This window comes from Triticum dicoccoides, chromosome 6A (assembly GCF_002162155.2).
Source record: "Triticum dicoccoides isolate Atlit2015 ecotype Zavitan chromosome 6A, WEW_v2.0, whole genome shotgun sequence".
Lineage (NCBI taxonomy): Eukaryota > Viridiplantae > Streptophyta > Magnoliopsida > Poales > Poaceae > Triticum > Triticum dicoccoides.
In genome coordinates this window covers 255,341,110-255,361,963 of record NC_041390.1, presented here as the reverse complement: position 1 = coordinate 255,361,963, position 20,854 = coordinate 255,341,110, and positions in this window count along the sequence as shown.

Here is a 20,854-nt window from a genome sequence, read left to right as displayed (position 1 = left end):
ATAGCGGGAAGCTATTTAAAAAAGAAAAAGAAGAAGAGAAACTACACCAGACGAATGTCGGGAGCTAGCTCAAATCTCAGGTTAATGAAGAAGCAAAGAAGATCTCAAAACAATAGCATTGTCGCCACAAGGTTGTCGTCCTTTGTGCATTGTTTGGGTCTCATCCAACGGTTCCCGACAGCATGTACGGCAGAGACTCGGTGGCTCCTATCGGTATATTAGACAAGGGACGTAATACCTTGACTTATGCACGGATGAATAGCAGCTTTTCTGACAAGGGTGAATTTTCATACAAATTTTTCCCAAGCTGAAAGAGCAGCTCTTCGTGAGATCAAGGAGCACTTTAAGAAGACCAAGGCAAATCGCAAGTTGAAGCTAGCTCTTGCCAGCAAGCCTAGCCCGGCAAGATGAAGGCCCGGCAGGTGCCAGTCCCAACATTCCAACACTAAAACACCAGCGCTCCACCTCACCGAGCAGATTGTCACCCATCGGTGAGGTGTGGAGCTCGCAGGCAGTTAGGTGAAGCTTGTCGGGCATGTGGAATCCTGCTGGAGGGAAGACAAGCTTTATCGACACCCATACTAATGGCGTGTCGAGATAATAGAAGGTAGATGAGCAAGCGGTGCGGCAACCTTGTCGGGGCTCCTCCTCCTCATGAGACCTAGCGATGCATTTAAAGCATTTTGTCCTAACTAGCAGAGTTAGGTATCATACATCTATTTCCATCTAATCAACCTGTAAAGACCCATTTGCCACTATTGTATCCCCTTGAACTATAAAAGGAGGGCTAGGGCAACCTTTACATGGCTTTGAACCCTTTGCAACTTCACGCGTAGGTATTCATGCAGCTGCCCTCTCCTTGTGACTTGCCGAGAGAGAGTGCTCCGTGTGCTCACACACATACAGTCATTAATAAACCAAAGCAGGAGTAGGGTTTTACATTTCTTAGTGGCCCAATCCGGGTAAAACCAATGTGTCCCTTATCGTCTTGCTCTTTGCGTTGCGTGCACCACCTCACCAAACCAGCAAAGGGGCAGCCCCGTCCCATAGATCGTCGGCCCCATGCCGAAAATGATGTTGAAATTAATTTGCATTCATATTTGGTTCAATAATTGATGTTGTGAAAATCCATTTTCATTTGCAGTGTGTTCGCATTGAGGAAAACTAAACCAGGCAACCTGTTCAAGTGGGAACTACCTCTGCAGCACGAGATCGTTTCTTCGGTAACACACTAAGATCCATTATTTTCAGAAAATGTAACCAATAGTTTGCCAATACCTTTTCTTACGCTAGTCAAATGTTCAAGCTTCTAAATAAGTGTCTTTCTATTTCTGTCTAACATCAGTTAGGTTGTACCTAATAGGGAAAACGCATGACTAATTTTGTACAAAAAATTTCAATGTCCTCAACGACAAGCAGGGAGCAAGCTTTGTGGATACTATGTTTGCAGACCCATGATCTCCATCTGCAAATCTTCTGATAGTTGTGAAGATGCTTTTGAATGAGTACTAGTAAGTCTATCTTAATTAATATCTTCTACTCCACTCATATTGCACATTCTAATCTTAAAAGTACTGCAGCTCATCGTTGAACCGAGGACCCCTGAACTGCTCCCCGCTGGTGAATTGCTGATGGTTTGGAGATTTGTCAGCAACTTCTTCCTAAATCACAACATCAATCCCACTGGTGATAATGAATATTTCAACATGCCTTCTCCGGAAACATTGAGTAAGAGTTAGCCGCTAAAAATATATGCATGGATCCATTGTTTTCCATATGATGAGGTCTTCGTATTTCGTACACTATGACTAAACATGTAATGCATATATATGTCGACAAATCAATGGAATTTAGTTACCATTTGTTCAATTGTAGTTGTTATGAAATCTAATGAATGTTCTTCGTGTGGACACTATTTGTTCAATTGCATATTGTGGCGAATTTTCTTTTTGCATGCCGATTCAAATGGGATATTTTTTCTTTAACATGGCCATTGATGCACACACGGTTCAAATAAATGAGTACGTGCGATCCACATTCGAAAGCATATGTCGATCGTAGTGGAACCATCGGTAATACACAATGATAACCCACAAGTATAGGGGATCGCAACAGTTTTCGAGGGTAGAGTATTCAAACCAAATTTATAGATTCGACACAAAGGGAGCCAAAGACTATTTGTAAGTATTAGCAGTTGAGATGTCAATTCAACCACACCTGGAGACTAAATATCTATAGCAAAGTGATCAGTAGCACGACATCATGATAGTTTGATAGTGATAGCAATAGTAGTAACAACAATAGTAACGGTAACAACGGTAGGAGTAATTTTGTAGCAGTTGTAATAGTAGCAACAACAGTGGTAACTTAGCAAGATCAATATGTGAAAATCTCATAGACATTGAATCGGTGATTTTGTTGGATGATATTAATCATATAATAGTCATAACCTAGGGTAACACAAAACTAGCTCTAGTTCGTCAACGTGATGTAGGTATGTATTCCGTAAATAGTCATACGTGCTTATGGAAAAGAACTTGCATTTGTCCTACCGTCCCATGGCAGCGGGGAAGGCCTCGTTTTAATAGAGAACAGGAACAAAACATTAACACGTTGTGAATACATGGCCTCCTCGAACTACGGTCATCATCGGAAAGTATCCCAATTATTATTACCTTGGGGTTGATGGATCATAACACATAGTAGGTCCATATAACTTGCCAGATCGGATAAAGAACATAGATATAATGGTGGAAACACAAACGGTTCAGATCTAAAATCATGGCACTCGAGCCCTAGTGACAAGCATTAAGCATAGCAAAGTCACAGCAACATCAATCTTAGAACATAGTGGATACTCGGGATCAAGCCCTAACAAAACTAACTCGATTACATGATGAATCTCATCCAAACCCTCGCCGGCCAGCGAGTCTATGAAGGAATTACTCACTCTCGACGATGAGCATCATTGTATTGGTGGTGGGGGATGGTTGATGATGACAAAGGCGGAAGATCCCTTTCTCTGGAGCCCTGAACGGACTCCAGATCTGGCATCCTGATGAAGAATAAGAGGTAGCTGATACGTCTCCAACGTATTTATAATTTTTGATTGTTCCATGCTGTTATATTATCAATCTTGGATGTTTTATAATCATTCTATAGACATTTTATATCATTTTTGGTACTAACCTATTGACATAGTGCCAAGTGGCAGTTGCTGTTTTTTGCATGTTTTTTACATCGCAGGTAATCAATATCAAACGGAGTCCAAATGTAGCGGATCTTTTTGTGGATTTTTTTGGACCAGGAGACAAACAATGGGCCGAAGAAGCACCTGGGGATGCTCCAAGGGGAGCACAACCCACCATGGTGCGCCTGGAGGCCCAGGCGCGCCCTGGTTGATTGTGCTCACCTCGGGTGCCCCCCGGACCGCTTCTTTACTCTATAAATACCCCAATATTACAGAAATCCTAGGGGAGTCAACGAAAATCAATTCCAACCGCCGCAAAGTCCAGAACCACTAGATCCAATCTAGACACCATCACGGAGGGGTTTAGCACTTCCATTAGTGCCTCTCCGATGATGCGTGAGTAGTTCTTTGTAGACCTTCGGGTCTGTAGTTAGTAGCTAGATGGCTTCCTCTCTCTCGTTTGATTCTCAATACGATGGTCTCTTGGAGATCCATATGATGTAACTCTTTTGCGGTGTGTTTGTTGGGATCCGATGAACTTTGAGTTTATGGTCAGATCTATCTCTTCTTATGCATGAAAGTTATTTGACTTTCTTTGATATCTTATATGCATGATTGCTTATAGCCTCGTATTTCTTCTCTAATATTTGGTTTTTTTGGCCAACTTGATCTATTTATCTTGCAATGGGAAGAGGTCCTTTGTAGTGGGTTCGATATTACGGTGCTTGATCCCAGTGATAGAAGGGGAACCAACACGTATGTATCGTTGCTACTAAGGATAAAACGGTGGGGTCTATTTCTACATAAATAGATCTTGTCTACATGATGTCATTATTCTTATTGCATTACTCAGTTTCTCCATGAACTTAATACACTAAATGCATGCTGGATAGTGGTCGATGTGTGGAGTAATAGTAGTAGATGCAGGCAGGAGTCGGTCTACTAATCTTGGACGTGATGCCTATATAATGATCATTGTCTGGATATCATCATGATTATCTGAAGTTCTATCAATTGCCCAATAGTAATTCGTTTACCCACCGTTTGCTATTTTTCTCGAGAGAAGCCACTAGTGAAACCTACAGCCCCTAGGTCTCTTTCTCATATTATTTCCTTTGCGATCTATTCTCCTTTGCTTTTATTTTCAGATCTATTAAACCAAAAATAAAAAAAATACCTTGCTGCAATTTATTCTTATTTATTTTATTTGGTGTTCGATCTATCTATCAATCTACTACAATTTATTTACGTCCATTTTCCAATTTCTCACGCCGTTACCTAAAAGGGATTGACAACCCCTTTAATACGTCGGTTGAGAGTATTTTTTATTTGTGTGCAGGAGTCCTTTACGTGTTGTTTCTTGCTTCTCCTACTGGTTTGATAACCTTGGTTTCATCACTGAGGGAAATACCTACCGTCGTTGTGCTGCATCATCCCTTCCTCTTTGGGAAAATACCTACATAGCTTCAAGACGCAATCAAAAGGAATTTCTGGCGCCGTTGCCGGGGTGGATCTTCAACAGATACTAGGTTCCTAATCACAAATCTCATATCCTCGCAATTTACATTATTTGCAATTTGCCTCTTGTTTTCCTCTCCCCCACTTCACAAAAAATTGCCGCTTTATTCGCCCTCTTTTTCGTTCGCCGTTATCTCGTTGGATCTATCCTTTGCTTGCAACCCTAAGTGATTTCAGTATGGCACCAATAGATGATGGCCTAACTCCTAAGATTGGACGTACGGGGAATCTGGATGCTAAAACTTTTATCTTGGGGTAAGGGAATGTTATGGGAAAGGAACGTATCCAGGAATTCTTCAATTGTGTGGGAAATCTAAGTCTTGATGATGGTCCTATACTTAGAACTACTAGATCTTATGTGGATGCCATTTCAGCACTAGTTCTAAAACTTTAAAGTAAATTTATCCGTACCGATCCTACTTTGCAAAGATTGTTTATTGAGCTCCCCTTTATAAAGAATCCTGAGGCTAAAAAGTTGGCCACTCTCGTTCTTACGAATGAGTTTGACAATATCATACGAGAAGCTAGGGAAATCTTTGATTTTTATGGTATGAATCATGAAGAGCCCGTGATAGATGAAATTCTTTACAACAACAATTATATGTTAAGACATTTTCTTGTGGATAATAAAATATTTGATGAGAATCTTAAAAAGGAAGTCCCCCTTCTAGATATAATCCAACAAGTCTTCGATAATGTTAATCAACATTACTCTTGGATTGTTGCCGGAAATCAACGTGGTTATGATAATGGGCAACTTAATAATGCTTAGGTTTCTATGGATAATATGTCTTATGTTGTTTTTACAAAATCCCGTGATGAAAACACCTCTAAGGGAAGAAAGAAGAAAGACGACAAAACTTAGATCCTTGCTTTATGGCTAGCTAAGGGCGTAAAACGATAGCGCTCGTTGGGAGGCAACCCATTGAATAAAATTTATTTTTGCTTTCTTCTTTCTGTTCTTGAGTGTTAGCACAATTATGCTACTGTTATGACTGTGTTTTTTGATTTTTAATTAGTGTTTCTGCCAAGTAAAGCCTTTAGGATCTTCTTGGGTGATAGTTGTTTGACCTTGCTGAAAAACATAAACTTTTACGCTCACGAAAACAATTCTCATTTCTAACCAGAGAGAGATAAAATACCAATTCTTTTCGCAGAAGATTAATATACAAATTGCAGAGTCCGTCCTAAGTTTTCAGAGGTTTTGGAGTTACACAAGTATTCTAAATATCCAGATTACTACAGGCTATTCTATTTTTGACAGATTCTGTTTTCTTTGCGTTGTCTGCTTGTTTTGATGATTCTATGGTTTTCTTTGATGAGTTTTTTCCATATAAAAGTTGGAATACAGTAGATATAATGCAAGAAAAAAATATTGGTTTGATACATCACTTATAGTAGTGATTTGCTTTCTTATACTAACAGATCTCATGAAGGTTTTGTTGAGTTTTGTGGAATGAAGTTTTCAAGTTTTGGGTTATATTACCATGGATGAAGGCATAAGGAGTAAGAAGAGCCTAAGCTTGGGGATGCCCCGATATCCCAAGCTATTATCCAAAGAGAGAACGCAACTAAGCTTGGGGATGCCCCGAGTGGCATCCCCTCTTTCTTCTAACGACCATTGGTATTTTACTCGAAGCTATATTTTTATTCGTCACATACTATGTGTTTTGCTTGGAGCGTCTTGTATGATATGAGTCTTTGCTTGTTTTATTTTGTGTTTTTAGTCTTTATCCCTTGCTGGACACACGTTTTTGAGAGAGCCAAAATTATGCCATGACTTGTTAGAATTGCTCTCTATGCTTCACTTAGATTTTTTATGAGCTATGGATTTGCTCTAGTGCTTCACTTATATCTTTTTGAGCACGGTGTGCTTCTGTATTTTTCAAGAAATTATCTTTTCCTTCACTTCAATTAATTTGAGAGAAATAAATATTATGCTCATGATCTTCACTTATATTTGTTTGAGCTTATCAAAAGCAACACATGGAAATTAGTCCCAAAGTGATAGATGTCCAAGAAGGATATAATAAAAACTTTCGTGAAGATCATTGGACAAAATAAACTTGATTCTTAGTAATAGTTTTGAGATATGATGATGTGATATGTGAGTCATCTTGATGAGTAATTATGATTTAGTAAGAATATTGGTGTTTAGGTTTGTGATTCCCTATGCAAGCACGAAAGTCAATAGTCATGCAATGAAATTATATCCTACTTGTGGTGCATTACTCAGTGTTAATTATCCTTAGTGCTCGCTTATGAGATTATTTGTTTCTTGGTTGGCTGCTTCTGAATCTTTTGCTATCCTTCATTTTGCACTAAGTATGATCACTACTTGTGCATCCAAAATCATTTAAACCGGTTTTGCCACATGAGTCTACTATACCTACCAATATAATTTCGGTGGAAATACGTACTCCCCCAAGCTTAGGCTTTTGGCCTAGCTTGATAATCACCATCCGTAGTAGCCGTCTGGTCCCATGTAAAAGTGATGAGGCGGTGGCACCGGTGCTTACCACTGTTGTGGCTCCTCCTCTGCTGCTGCCTGGTTGTTCTAGTAGGCGACAATGTCCGCTGGTAGGATGGTGTATCCGTTCCTGGCATGAGAATCAAACAAAGCAGGTGCAGGAAACTGGATAATATCACCTATTTTCTCATTGAAAACCAAGTTGTCATGAATATTGTTAATAGAATTTGCAGCATCAGTAAAGTGGTGAGCCACCATCGCCTGGTGATGTAGATAAACTCTGTGCAAAGTATAGTCATGGTGGTGTATCTGAACATTAAAATGTCTCGCTAAGTGAGTGGCATAAATACCACCATGGATCTTACCCTTAGTTCTATTAATGTGCAGACGACATGAAACAATAGCCCCTAGGTTAAAAGTATGATCATTGTGAAGTGTACGGCGTAAAATGGCGAGGCCAGGGGCACTAAGTATACTGCCCTTCTCTATAGCAGCCAAACACTTCATGATAAATAAAAGAAAGTAACGTATAGATGGGAACTACAGACTAGAGGATGTGTCTTTCGACATATCCCTTCCCTCACCCACTATGAAAGTGAGGAGTAAGTCCTCAAACTCTGCCGGTTTAGGCTCTCTTAATTCCCCATCTGATGGAATTAGACATGTCTAATAAAATTCAGTGAGCGGTATCTGAAGGGTTTCAGAATATAAATTAAACCGCACCGCAGGGGGTTCATGCCAATTCAGAAAATAATTTTTTTCTCAAATCAGCTTGTGAGGGTGTGGTGTTGGTCACACTTATGTGTGAGGATGTCGGTAAGTCCAACATTTGAAATGAATTGCACAAACTCTTGGTGGAATCCGGCTTCTTCCATGAAGGCAATGTGCGGCCATTCGGAAGGCCAGACGGCCGGACCTCAGTCCATCACGGAGTGTTGATGTCACCAGCTAATGATTCACCGGTGACTCCCTTGGCATTGTTCTTAGATCAACTCCTTTGAAAAAGTTCCATCTTCCTAAGAACAAATTTCTAAAAGTTTTGGGCCACAAAATTTTGTCAACAAAAATTCACAAGATTGATAGCAACTACTCATATGGATGTCTAGAGGCTATATGAAGCATTCAAACTACTTGGAACTCAAAGAATTCAACATGCAAGCTCATTTATAGTAGCACCAAGAGTAGCTAATTACTCAAAATATAAATCACTAGAACAAAAACTAATTGGAGCCAATGGGGCGTCATATACCAAGTAGCAATCCACTAAAACTGTTTCGGAAACAGAGCTTCGAGCAAAGAGATCAAAATATGCGGGCTTGAGTGCAAGAACATGTGAGAGAGAGCTGGAGTGATTTATTTCCTGAGGTAGGTGGTGATGTGAGCTAAAGGCATAAGTGAGGGCGGCCTTGTGGGGCCCACTACCCACCAGGGCGCGCTTGGGGTAGCCGGTGCGCCCTGGTGCCTAGTGGGAACCTAGGGCACCCCCCTGTGATGATGTTTATGCAGAAATTCTTAAATATTCAGAAAAAAAATCAAGTCAAAATTTTAGGTAATTCTAAGCACTTTTATTTTTGGGCACTTTTTTATTGCACGAAAAATTTAGAAAACATGATAAACATGGCATTTTGTTGTATTTAGCTAAAAATAAAAGAAAATAAAAAGTGGGTACATAAAGTTGTGCTTGCTAAATTGATCGGCCACATGTCTCTCAATTAATAAGGTTGATCAACTCTTATTAACAACCACTTCCAATTAACATGAACCTGAAGAACTTTCGTAAAACACTAAGTTACCTCTATGGGTATAAGCATCTCCCCAACAATAAGTGTTTCATATTTCTTTTTGGAAGTAGGTAGAGGGACTTGAAAACTTCCAATAGTAATTGTCGGAGTTTTTTCAATAATAATAATACTATTCAGTTGAAATTGTTTCTTTGGAAAGTGCATCGTATGCTCTTTACCATTGATATGAAAAGTGACTTTGCTTTTACTCCAACCAATAACAGCCCCTGTAGTATTCAAAAAGGATCTACCAAGGATAATCGACATGTTGTCGTCCTCGGGCATGTCAAGTATAACAAAGTCTGTTAAGATATATGGTAACATTTGCAACAACAACAGGAACATCCTCACAAATACCGATAGGTATGGTTGTTGATTTGGCAGTCATTTGCAATGATAGTTTAGTAGGTGTGAGTTTATTCAAATCAAGTCTTTTATATAAAGAGAAAGGCATAACACTAACACCGGCTCCCAAATCACATAAAGCAGTTTTGACATAGTTTCTTTTAAAGGAGCATGGTATACGTGGTATTCCTGGATCTCCTAGTTTCTTAGGTACTCCATGCTTAAAATAATTATTAGCAAGCATGGTGTAGATTTCTGCTTCAGGTAGTTTTCTTTTATTAGTGGCGATATCTTTCATATATTTAGCATAAGTGGCCATCTTTAAAATATCAGTGAAACGAGTACGCAAAAAGACTGGCCTAAGCATTTCAGCAAAGTCTTCGAATTCTTCATCATCCTTTTTCTTAGATGGTTTAGGTGGAAACGGCATGGGTTTTGGTTCTCTTTCTTTGCCATGTTTTCTAGCAACAAATTCTCTTTTATCATAGCATTTATTTTTAGGTAGTGGGTTGTCAAGATCAATGACAGTTTCTATTTCAATATCATTATCTCGTTCTTTATCATTATCTGGTTGAGTATCTTCATGAACATGATCATTATCATTTTCATTATCACTAGGTGATTACTCATTACCAGATTGTGTTTCAGCATCAGATATAGAAACATCATCGTTATCATCAAAAGGTTTTTCTATCTCACGTTCACTAGAAGTATGCAAAGTCCTATCATTTTATTTTTATGTTTATTTTTATTTTTAAATGGACTAGGTGGATAAGTATTAATTCTTTGAGAGTCTTGTTCAATTCTTTTAGGGTGACCTTCGGGATAAAGTGGCTCCAGAGACATTGTACCTCCTCTACTCATTACTCTAACAACATGATCATTCATATTGTTGTTCATTTCATTGAGTAACTAACTTTGAGATTTAGCAACTTATTCTAACTAGGTCTGAACCATAGAAGCATGTTTTCCTATTCCTATAACATCATTAGTGATCCTAAATAGCCAGTCATTGAACCGAGCAATCATATGAGAATTTTGTTTTAACTATTTCATAACATGGGCATTGAAGTGATCTTGCTTCATGATATAGTTGTCAAACTCATACAAGCATTGACTAGGAGATTTATTATGAGGGATGTCACCTTCATAAAACTATAAAATAGAATTTACCTCTACCACCTATGGTGGTGGGTCAAGACCATGTATTTCTTCAATGGGCGGTAAATTCTTAACATCTTCAGCTTTAATACCTTTTCCCCTCATACATTTCTTTGCTTCTTGCATATCTTCAGGACTGAGAAGTAAAATACCCCTCTTCTTCGGAGTGGGTTTAGCCGGTGGTTCAGGAAGTGTCCAATCATCATAACTCTTCAATATATTATTCAACAATTCCTTGGCTTGTTCAATAGTTCGTTCCCTGGAAACACAACCAGCACAACTATCTAGGAAGTGCCTAGAAGCATCAGTTAGTCCATTATAGAAGATATCAAGTATTTCGTTTTTCTTGAGAGGATGATTAATTATGAAAAGCATTAAGTAATTGGAGAGGCCTCCCCCAAGCTTGTGAGAGACTCTCTTCTTCAATTTCCACAAAGTTAAATATTTCTTGTAAGGCAGTTTGTTTCTTAAGAGCAGGAAAATATTTTTCAGAGAAGTAATAAATCATATCTTTGGGACTACGCACACAACTAGGAGCAAGAGTATTGTACCATATCTTAGCTTCACCCTTTAATGAGAACAGAAATAACTTCAGAATATAGTAATACCGAATTTTTTCATCAAGAGAAAATAGGGTGGCTATATCATTTAACTTAGTAACATGTGACACAACAATTTTAGTTTCGTAGACATGGAAAGATCAGATTCAACCAAAGCAATTAATTATCGGTCAATAGAGAATTCATAATCCTTATCAGTAATAAAGATAGGTGAAGTAGCAAACTTAGCATCACATTTCATTCTAGCATTCAAAGTTTTTTCTTTCAACTTGCATAGTAATTTCTTAAGATCATCTCTATCTTTACAAGTAAGAAAATCCCTAGCAACCTCTCCATCCATAACATAACCCTCAGGTATTTAGGCAATTCATATCTAAGAGAGCTAGGTCTAATAGGTGTTTCATAATTCTCAGTTTCAAAGCCTCACCAGTTTAAGTCATTTCATCAGCTTCAGCATTCTCTATTTCTTTAGCTTTAGCAAGTTGTTCATCAAGAAAATCTCCTAGTGGCACATTCTTATCTAGAAAATTACTAGCATCATCATAAGCATCATTCATAGTAGAAGTAGCTTCATCAATAACTTGCAACATATCAGATTTAATAGCAGGTGGTGGTGCTGCAAGTCTATTCAAAATAGAAGGTGCATCAAGTGCAGAACTAGATGGCAATTCCTTATCTCCCCTCATCTCAGAGGGAACGATCTTGGTTCTGGTATCTTTCAGATTCTTCATAGTGATCAATAGATATAAATCCCAAGTGAATCAACAAATATAGCTATGCTCCTCGGTAACAGCGCCAGAAAAAGGTCTCGATAACCTACAAGTATAGGGGATTGCAACAGTTTTTGAGGGTAGAGTATTCAACCCAAATTTATAGATTCGACACAAGGGGAGCCAAAGAATATTTGTATGTATTAGCAGTTGAGTTGTCAATTCATGCACACCTGGATACTAAATATCTATAGCAAAGTGATCGGTAGCAAAGTAGTATGATCGTTTGATAGTGATAGCAATAGTAGTAATGACAATAGTAATGGTAAAAATAGTAGCATTAATTTTGTAGGAGTTGTAATAGTAGCAGCAACAATAGTAACCTCGCAAGATCATTATGAGAAAAGTTCATAGGCATTGGATCGGTGATTTCGTTGGATGATATTCATCATATAGCAGTCATAACCTAGGGTGACAGAGAACTAGCTCCAGTTCATCAATATAATGTAGGCATGTATTCTGTAAATAGTCAGACTTGCTTATGGAAAAGAACTTGCATGACATATTTGTCTTGTGCTCCCGTGGAAGCGGCGTCCATAAGGAAACTAAGGTATATTAAGGCCTCCTTTTAATAGAGAACCAAAATAAAGCATTAACACACAGAGGATACATTAACTCCTCAAACTACGGTCATCACCAGAAAGTATCCCAATTATTGTCACCTTGGGGTTTATGGATCATAACACATAGTAGGTGCATATAACTTGCAAGATTGGATCAAGAACATACATATAATGGTGGAAAGATAAATGGTTTAGATATAAAATCATGGCACTCAGGCCCTAGTGACAAGCATTAAGCATAGCAAAGTCAGAGCAATATCAATCTCAGAACATAGTGGATAGTAGGGATTAAACCCTAACAAAACTAACTCGATTACATGATGAATCTCATCCAACCCCTGACTGACTAGCGAGCCTAAGAAGGAATTACTCACTCTTGGCGCTGAGCATCATGGAATTGGTGATGGAGGATGGTTGATGATGACGAAGGCGGAAGATCCCCCTCTCTAGAGCCCTGAACGGACTCCAGATCTGGCCTCCCGATAAAGAATAGGAGGTGGCAACGGCTCTTTATCGCAAAACGCGATGAAACTTCTAGGGTGCGCTAGAGGGGGTGGCACGCCCTGGTGCCTAGTGGGTAGCTGCCCCCACCAGTGGGTCTTGGTTCCAATATTTTTTTATTCCAAAAAGTTTCTCCTGATTCCGATAAATTTTATTTCTGCAAAAAAATAACACCATGGTAGTTCACATTAAGGAAAGTAGATACGACAGAGACGTATCACAGGGCAGATTGCATACCATTTGCAGCACTTCTACGTATGCGTAGGGGCTCCCGAACCGTTTGTAATACCACATTATCACACATGAGATCTTATAGTAAACTCTGGCCAATGTAAAATACAATCCCACTCGTAAATTCTTCAGGAAATGTGTGGCATCCCAAATGTAAAGCACACGTCACTCATACCGCAACCGTCGATTGTACACACCAAATCAAAAACGATCTGCAACACTTGTATGTGTGCGATGGGGCTCTTGAACCATATGTGATAGCACATTATTGCACATTTGCACATGGTAATCGTTCGCGAAACGTGTGCGATGGTGTCATGCATGGCAGACGAGTTCCACAGGAAACTCATGTGCGATGGGGCACATATCCCACATAGTTCCTAAGTTGGGCCGTGTGCCTTAGATACTGTTTCCCAAATAGTTCAGTATGAAACACTATTTCGTTTCACTTCATCATTAGAAACGTTTGATCGCCAATCCCACGTGTGTGCTAGAATGTGGTGTGTGTGATGAGTTGCTTCATCACATACGATTACATTTGGCAAAGCGTCTGCATCGTACCTCCCTTTCCCTGACAATTTTTGGGTCATGTCGGAAGGACTCCCCCTATCGCACACACTCACTAGGCGACGGTATAAAATGCCATTGTGGAAAGGGGTTAAAAACCGTCTGTATAGCAGCTCGTTGTACCAGTGATCCTACGGTCATCCCCATGGACCAACCTTCGTCTCCTCATGTGTCAAGTGAACCAATGAAACGAGCACGTGCAAGAACTCCCGATATCGAGGTGACATCTCTCCTTAAAGACATTGTGTATGACCCACGTGAGACATGGCTACTATCTAAATCCGAAATGCTATGTGTGCTTAGATATAATGAAGACTCTCACGGAGATGCTCGAGATCATGGACAAGTGCTCAAGTCCACGGACGAAGGAGCATGATGAGAGGAACTGGAGGAAGGCTCCAGGACACGTACATCTGGCCCTTGGCCTGGATATCCGGCTCCTGATGGGTACAACTACAACGGGGGAGGACAACCACTGCAAAGCTACAAGACCCGGACATCCGGCCCAGGTCCGGACATTCGGCCTGACGGGAGCAGCTAGACATCTGCCCCCCACCTAGAAATCTAGCCTGAGACCTACAGAAGGTAAACCAAAGCTAACCCGGCCATCCGACCGTGGCCCCTGACATCCGGCTCGTCCCAACGCCCAGGACATCCGGCCCCGAGGCCGGAAGACCGAAACCCGCGCATGCCTAACTAGGCTTGAGGCCCATGTACCCCATCACTTCATCCCAACTTGTACTAGCACTATATATATACTACCCCTCCTTCTCCTAGGGTTAGAAAAGGTTAGAGCCCATTTGAGATAGAGCTTTGCTCATCCACTTACCACTCCCATGGATTTCAAGACTTCCATGTGAGAAGAAAACCCAAGTGGATTGAAGACCCCTACATGGGAATATCCTTCTAGGATTTAAGACCTCTCTCCTTCAAGGATTGGAATGAACTAGCTACCCTTTGTATCCTCTTGTGTTGACTTTGGATCTTTGTATCTTCTTACGTGTATGTGGTTTTAGCATATGTGTGAATGTATCTTGTCTATTTGAGAGTAGTTCTTGTTCCTCTTTGATTTGCTCTCTACCCCCCTACAAGTGTGAGAAGATCAGCAATTAGGGTTCCACCCTACATCATTTTAGATCTGAGCCATGTTGCATCACAGCTTGGAGTTCTTCCCCTCCAATTTCTAGCCAGAAATTAGTGTGTTTTGTCCCAATTTCAAAAATCCCCACAAAAATAGTCATACCCAATTTTTTGTGATATGTCGGTTCAATGAAGTTTTGTTGATTTTGATCCATGGATTTGTTGTGTTGCGAGTGGATGTAGCTTCTCCACCACCTTTTCCTGATTTCCATCCATGGAATTCCTGAAATTTTGTCCCAAGTTTTCTTTTCCCCAAAGTTCTTCCCGAGTTCATCCACGGATCGCTGCCCCGGAAATCTAGCCTGATGCCCGGACATTCGGCACCTCGCAGCTAATATCTCTAGCTTTGCCTTATTTTGAGAAATTTTGACCGGTTTCCACCATTTCTTCTGCACACCACCACCAACTTCCGCAACCTACCCACAATTTTGTAATGTTTTTCATTCGACCATTTGAGTTTGTGGTTTCCGTTTCCTAACGTGTTTTGGCTACTTAGGGAAGGTTCGTCATCAACACTTTTGCCGCTCATCTTCGCCGTTGATTTGTCATCGACAACGACCACTTCACCATTTTGAAACTCCGACCATAAGCAAGGATGGTAAACTCGATGAAAACCATAGTACATTTCCCCTTTCCAATGCATTTGTTAACCCCGAGCCAATCATTGGTGCAGCGCCCTGCTATACAAACAGTTTTTACCCCCTTTCTGGGATGGGGTTTTAAACCGTCGCCTTGTTTGTGTGTGCGATGGGGGAGTCCTTCCACACCACCGATAAACCATCGGGGATAGGCCCTCCGGTCACACACACGGGGCAAAAAGAGCTCATGTGCGATTGGGCCTATATAGGCCCAATCATTTCCATTCGTAAGTACACCCCACATGGTGAATCCAAGCCATATGTTTCTGATCGTACGTTAATCCCACAGAGTCAATCCAAGGAATACGTTTCTATTTGTATGTATATCCCACACAGTCAATCCAAGAAATACGTTTTCGTTCGTATGTACTTCCCACACAGTGAATCCTAGACAAACATTTCTGTTTGCACGTACATCACACACAATTTCCCCATCAAATTGTATGTGATAGTATTGCCTTTGTAGACGATACTAATAATTTTATCATTTTCGTTATTGAATGCATCATGCATGGTGCCTTGAACAAACTGTGTGACATAGTTTGTCCATCACACACTCTTTTTATGTGGAAAATGCTTGTGAAGGTGTCCTAACGCAAACAGTTTTCTAGAGGAAGTCGTGTGTGATTGTTCATTGATCCAACCTGTTTAATTCCTAGAAACTGTGTGGGTTGTCTGAGGTCATCTCCCATGGTGTTGTCTCAATAATTGTTTGCAATATAAAACCCAAAAAGCAAACTCTATATTTCATATTAAGCAGACACTATATTTTATTTTCGTATTACGGAACCAAAATTTTCATAACTAAAACACATCAGAGTAGAACATCATAAAGCTTCAGCACTCAGTTACACCATATAGGCATATAGCAAGCTACCCCATTACACAACTGCATCACCCGGACATCCGGCCCAGGTCCGGACATTCGGCCTGACGGGAGCAGGTAGACATCTGGCCCCCACCTAGAAATCTAGCCTGAGACCTACAGAAGCTAAACCAAAGCCAGCCTGGCCATCCGACTATGACCGCTGACATCCAGCTCGTCCCAACGCCCCGGATATCCGGCCCCGAGGCTAAAAGACCGACACCTGCGCGTGCCTAACCGGACTAGAGGCCCATGTACCCCTTCACTTCGTCCCAACTTGTACTAGTACTATATATATACTATCCCTCCTTCTCCTAGGGTTGGCAAAGGTGAGAGATCATTTGAGGTAGAGCTTTGCTCATCCACTTACCACTCCCATGGATTTCAAGACTTCCATGTGAGAAGAAACCCTAAGTGGATTGAAGACCCCTTCATGGGAATATCCTTCTAGGATTTAAGACCTCTCTCCTTCAAGGATTGGAATGAACTAGCTACCCTTTGTATCCTCTTGTGTTGACTTTGGATCTTTGTATCTTCTTATGTGTATGTGGATTTAGCATATGTGTGAATGTATCTTGTCTATTTTAGAGTAGTTCTTGTTCCTCTTTGATTTGCTCTCTACCCCCCTATAAGTGTGAAAAGATCGGCAATTAGGGTTCCACCCTACATCTTTTTGGATCTGAGCCACATGGCATCACAGCTTGGAGTTCTTCCCCTCCACTTTCTAGCCAGAATTTAGTGCGTTTTGTCCCAATTTCAAAAATCCCCACAAAAAATAGTTATACCCAATTTTTTGTGATATGTCGGTTCAATAAATTTTTGTTGATTTTGATCCATGGATTTGTTGTGTTTCGAGTGGATGCAGCTTCTCCACCACCTTTTCCTAATTTCAATCCATGGAATTCCTGAAATTTTGTCCCAAGTTTTCTTTTCCCCAAAGTTCTTCCTGTGTTCATCCACGGATCGCCGCCCGGAAATCCAACCTGATGCCCGGACATTCGAGACCTCGCAACCAACATCTCCAGCCTTGCCTTATTTTGAGAAATTTTGACCGGTTTCCACCATTTCTTCTGCACACCACCACCAACTTGCACAACCTACCCACAATTTTGTCATGTTTGTCGTTCGACCATTTGAGTTTGTGGCTTCCGTTTCCTAACGTGTTTTGGCTACTTAGGGATGGTTCGTCATCAACACTACCGCCACTCATGTTCGCCGTTGATTCGTCATCGACAACAACCACTTCACCATTTTGAAACCCCGACCATAAGCAAGGATGGTAAACTCGATGAAAATCATAGTACATTTCCCTTTTCCAATGCATTTGTTAACCCCGAGCCAGTCACTGGTGCAGCGCCCTGCTATACAAACGATTTTTACCCCCTTTCCGCGATGGGGTTTTAAACCGTCGCCTTGTTTGTGTGTGCGATAGAGGAGTCCTTCCACACGACCGATAAACCGTCAGGGATAGGACCTCCGGTCACACACACGGGGCAAAAAGAGCTCATGTGCGATTGGGTTGTAGACAATTATATAGGGCCAATCATTTTTGTTTGTAAGTACACCCCACATGGTGAATCCAAGCCATATGTTTCCGATCATACATAAATCCCACAGAGTCAATCCAAGGAATACTTTCTGTCCGTATGTACATCCCACACAATCAATCCAAGAAATACGTTTTCGTTCATATGTACATCCCACATAGTGAATCCTAGACAAACGTTTTCGTTTGCACGTACATCACACACAATTGCCCCATCAAATTGTATGTGATAGTGTTGCCTTGGTAGACGATATTAATAATTTTATCATTTGCATTATTGAATGCATCATGCATGGTGCCTTAAACAAACTATGTGGCATAGTTTGTCCATCACACACACTTTTTATCTGGAAAACGTTTGTGCAAGGTCTCCTAACGCAAACAGTTTTCTTGAGGAAGTCGAGTGTGATTGTTCATTGATCCAACATGTTTAATTCCTAGAAACTATGTGGGTTGTCTGAGGTCATCGCCCACGGTGTTGCCTCAATAATTTTTTGCAACATAAAACCCAATAATCAAACACTATATTTCATAGTAAGCAGACACTGTATTTTATTTTCGTATACGGAACCAAATTTTCATAACTGAAACACATCAGAGTAGAACATCATAAAACTTCAGCACTCAGTTACACCATATAGGCATATAGTAAGCTACCCCATTACACAACTGCATCAGCACAAAGTTTCACATGCAACATCTATAACCTTTAGAAATTAGCATGATGTATGGTAGATAGATAGATGAATCTCATGTGGAGAACTTCTAAAGCTGAAGGAGAAAATTGAGCCTTGAATGATGTTGAAGGTCCTTGCAATAGGCCAGTGCATGTGGATAATTGACCATCCATCCTTCGTCCTCTTGAGGAAGACTTCAATATCGTAAAGTGGGTGTTGTAATAATACCTTCCACACCTCCTAACCATATATGTGGTTCGAGAGATAATCATTAGCGATCCGCTTTGGAAAGGCCAGAAAACAATGATATGCATAAATATCTTCTCTAAATTTGGAAATGGCGCATAGGAATAAAAAATACATGGTATAAGAGTTAGTACCATCCTGCAGTTCAGTGATGTCTTCTTCATTGTGCACTCAAAATCTTGTTGTTTTTCATCGCTAGTTTCTTTGTCCTAACAATCTTTCTCAGTTTCTTGACTTGACTGATATTCATGGAGAACTCATTTCCCCATATGTAAATGGATAGAACAGTGGTCAAAACATCTGACAGGAGGACCTATATGTGCAAGACCAAATTGTTAAAAACCTAAATATTAGAATGGTTCCTACAATTGCACAATAATGTGCTATTAGACAAAGGACCATGCAAGTGCAAACCTTGATGGTAAAACTTGGTACTTCCCACTATTTACCTGCAACAAATATAAGGTAGTTATTGATCAGGTTAAGTGAAGGTTGGCATACTATCAGTCAAATATGTAGTTGAAAAATAAACACATTATATATTCAACAGATTAATTCGGGCCACATGGAAAAGCCACTTATCCAAACCAAGCATGATTAAGAACTAGGAAATGTAGCAACTATATAGGTTTCTCATGTATTTCATGCATCCAAATTTGATTGATTCGTCACATGCATGACAATACAAAATTTTACCAAAAACAATTGCACATCGCATTGCAGAATTGAACCAAACAGTTAACTAAACACGACAACAAATGAACCAAACATTAGCTGAGCACACATTGCACATTATATAACATACTCCTAATAAAAGATCCGATGGTTAACTAAACCAAGCATGCTTAACAACTTGGAAATATAGCAATTGTATTTGTTTCTCATGTATTTCGTACATCCAAATTCGATTTATTTCTCACATGGAAGACAATACAAAATTGCACCCACAACAATTAAACATCGCATTGCAGAATTGAACCAAACAGTTAACTAAACACCCCAACAATTGATCCAAACATTAACTAAGCACCACACTGCACAATGTATAATATACTGGAAGATCAGACAGTCAACAAAACCAAGCATTCTTGACAACTTGGAAATATAGCAATTGTATTAGTTCCTCATGTATTTTGTACAGCCAAATTTGATTTCTTTCTCACATGGAAGACAATGAAAAAATGCACCCACAACAATTGAACATCGTATTGCCGAATTGAACCAAAGAGTTAACTAAACACCACAACAAATGAACCAAACATTAACTGAGCACGACATTGCATAATATATAACATACTAGAAGATCAGACAGTTAACCAAACCAAGCATGCTAAGCACATGGCAATATAGCAATTGTATTTGTTTCTCATGTAGTTTGTACATCCAAATTCAATTTATTTCTCACATGGTAGACAATATAAAATTGCACCCACAAGAATTGAGCATCACATTACAGAATTGAACCAAACAGTTAGATGAACACGAGAACAAATTAACTAAACACTTAATAAGTGAGCACCACATTGCACGATATATAGAATGTATATACTAGCACTACAAAAAAAGACACATCTGTAACATTTTGGGCCGAACGAATTTTTTTCTGTCATACATATGACACTTCTATGACGATAATTGTGACACAACCCGGTATCATCATAGATGTGGTGGGCTCCTACTTCCATGACAAAAAATCATGACAGAAAATGGGCTTTTCGTCCTGGGAGGGCTGGAGACGCAGCTGCATGACATTCTTTGCGACATCCATGACAGAAAAAACCATGGTAGAAGCGAGGGGGAGGAAAATTTCAGGGAGTTCCCGGTTACGGTGGGAGGTCGGGGCCGAGCGATGCGTGTTTCTCTCATACACGTATGCGCGTATCTGTGAGGCATTGGCTCTAACTGAACCCGAGCGAGGCATTGGGCTCTAACTGAACCCGAGCGATTGCACTGCAGGCTACGCGTTTCTGAACCCAAGCGATCGATCGATGGCTGTTAACTGAACCCGATCGAGCGATTCCTTCACTATTGCTGCTAACTGAAGTCGATCGATGTTGCCTCTAGGATGAACAGTGAGCGTTGCAG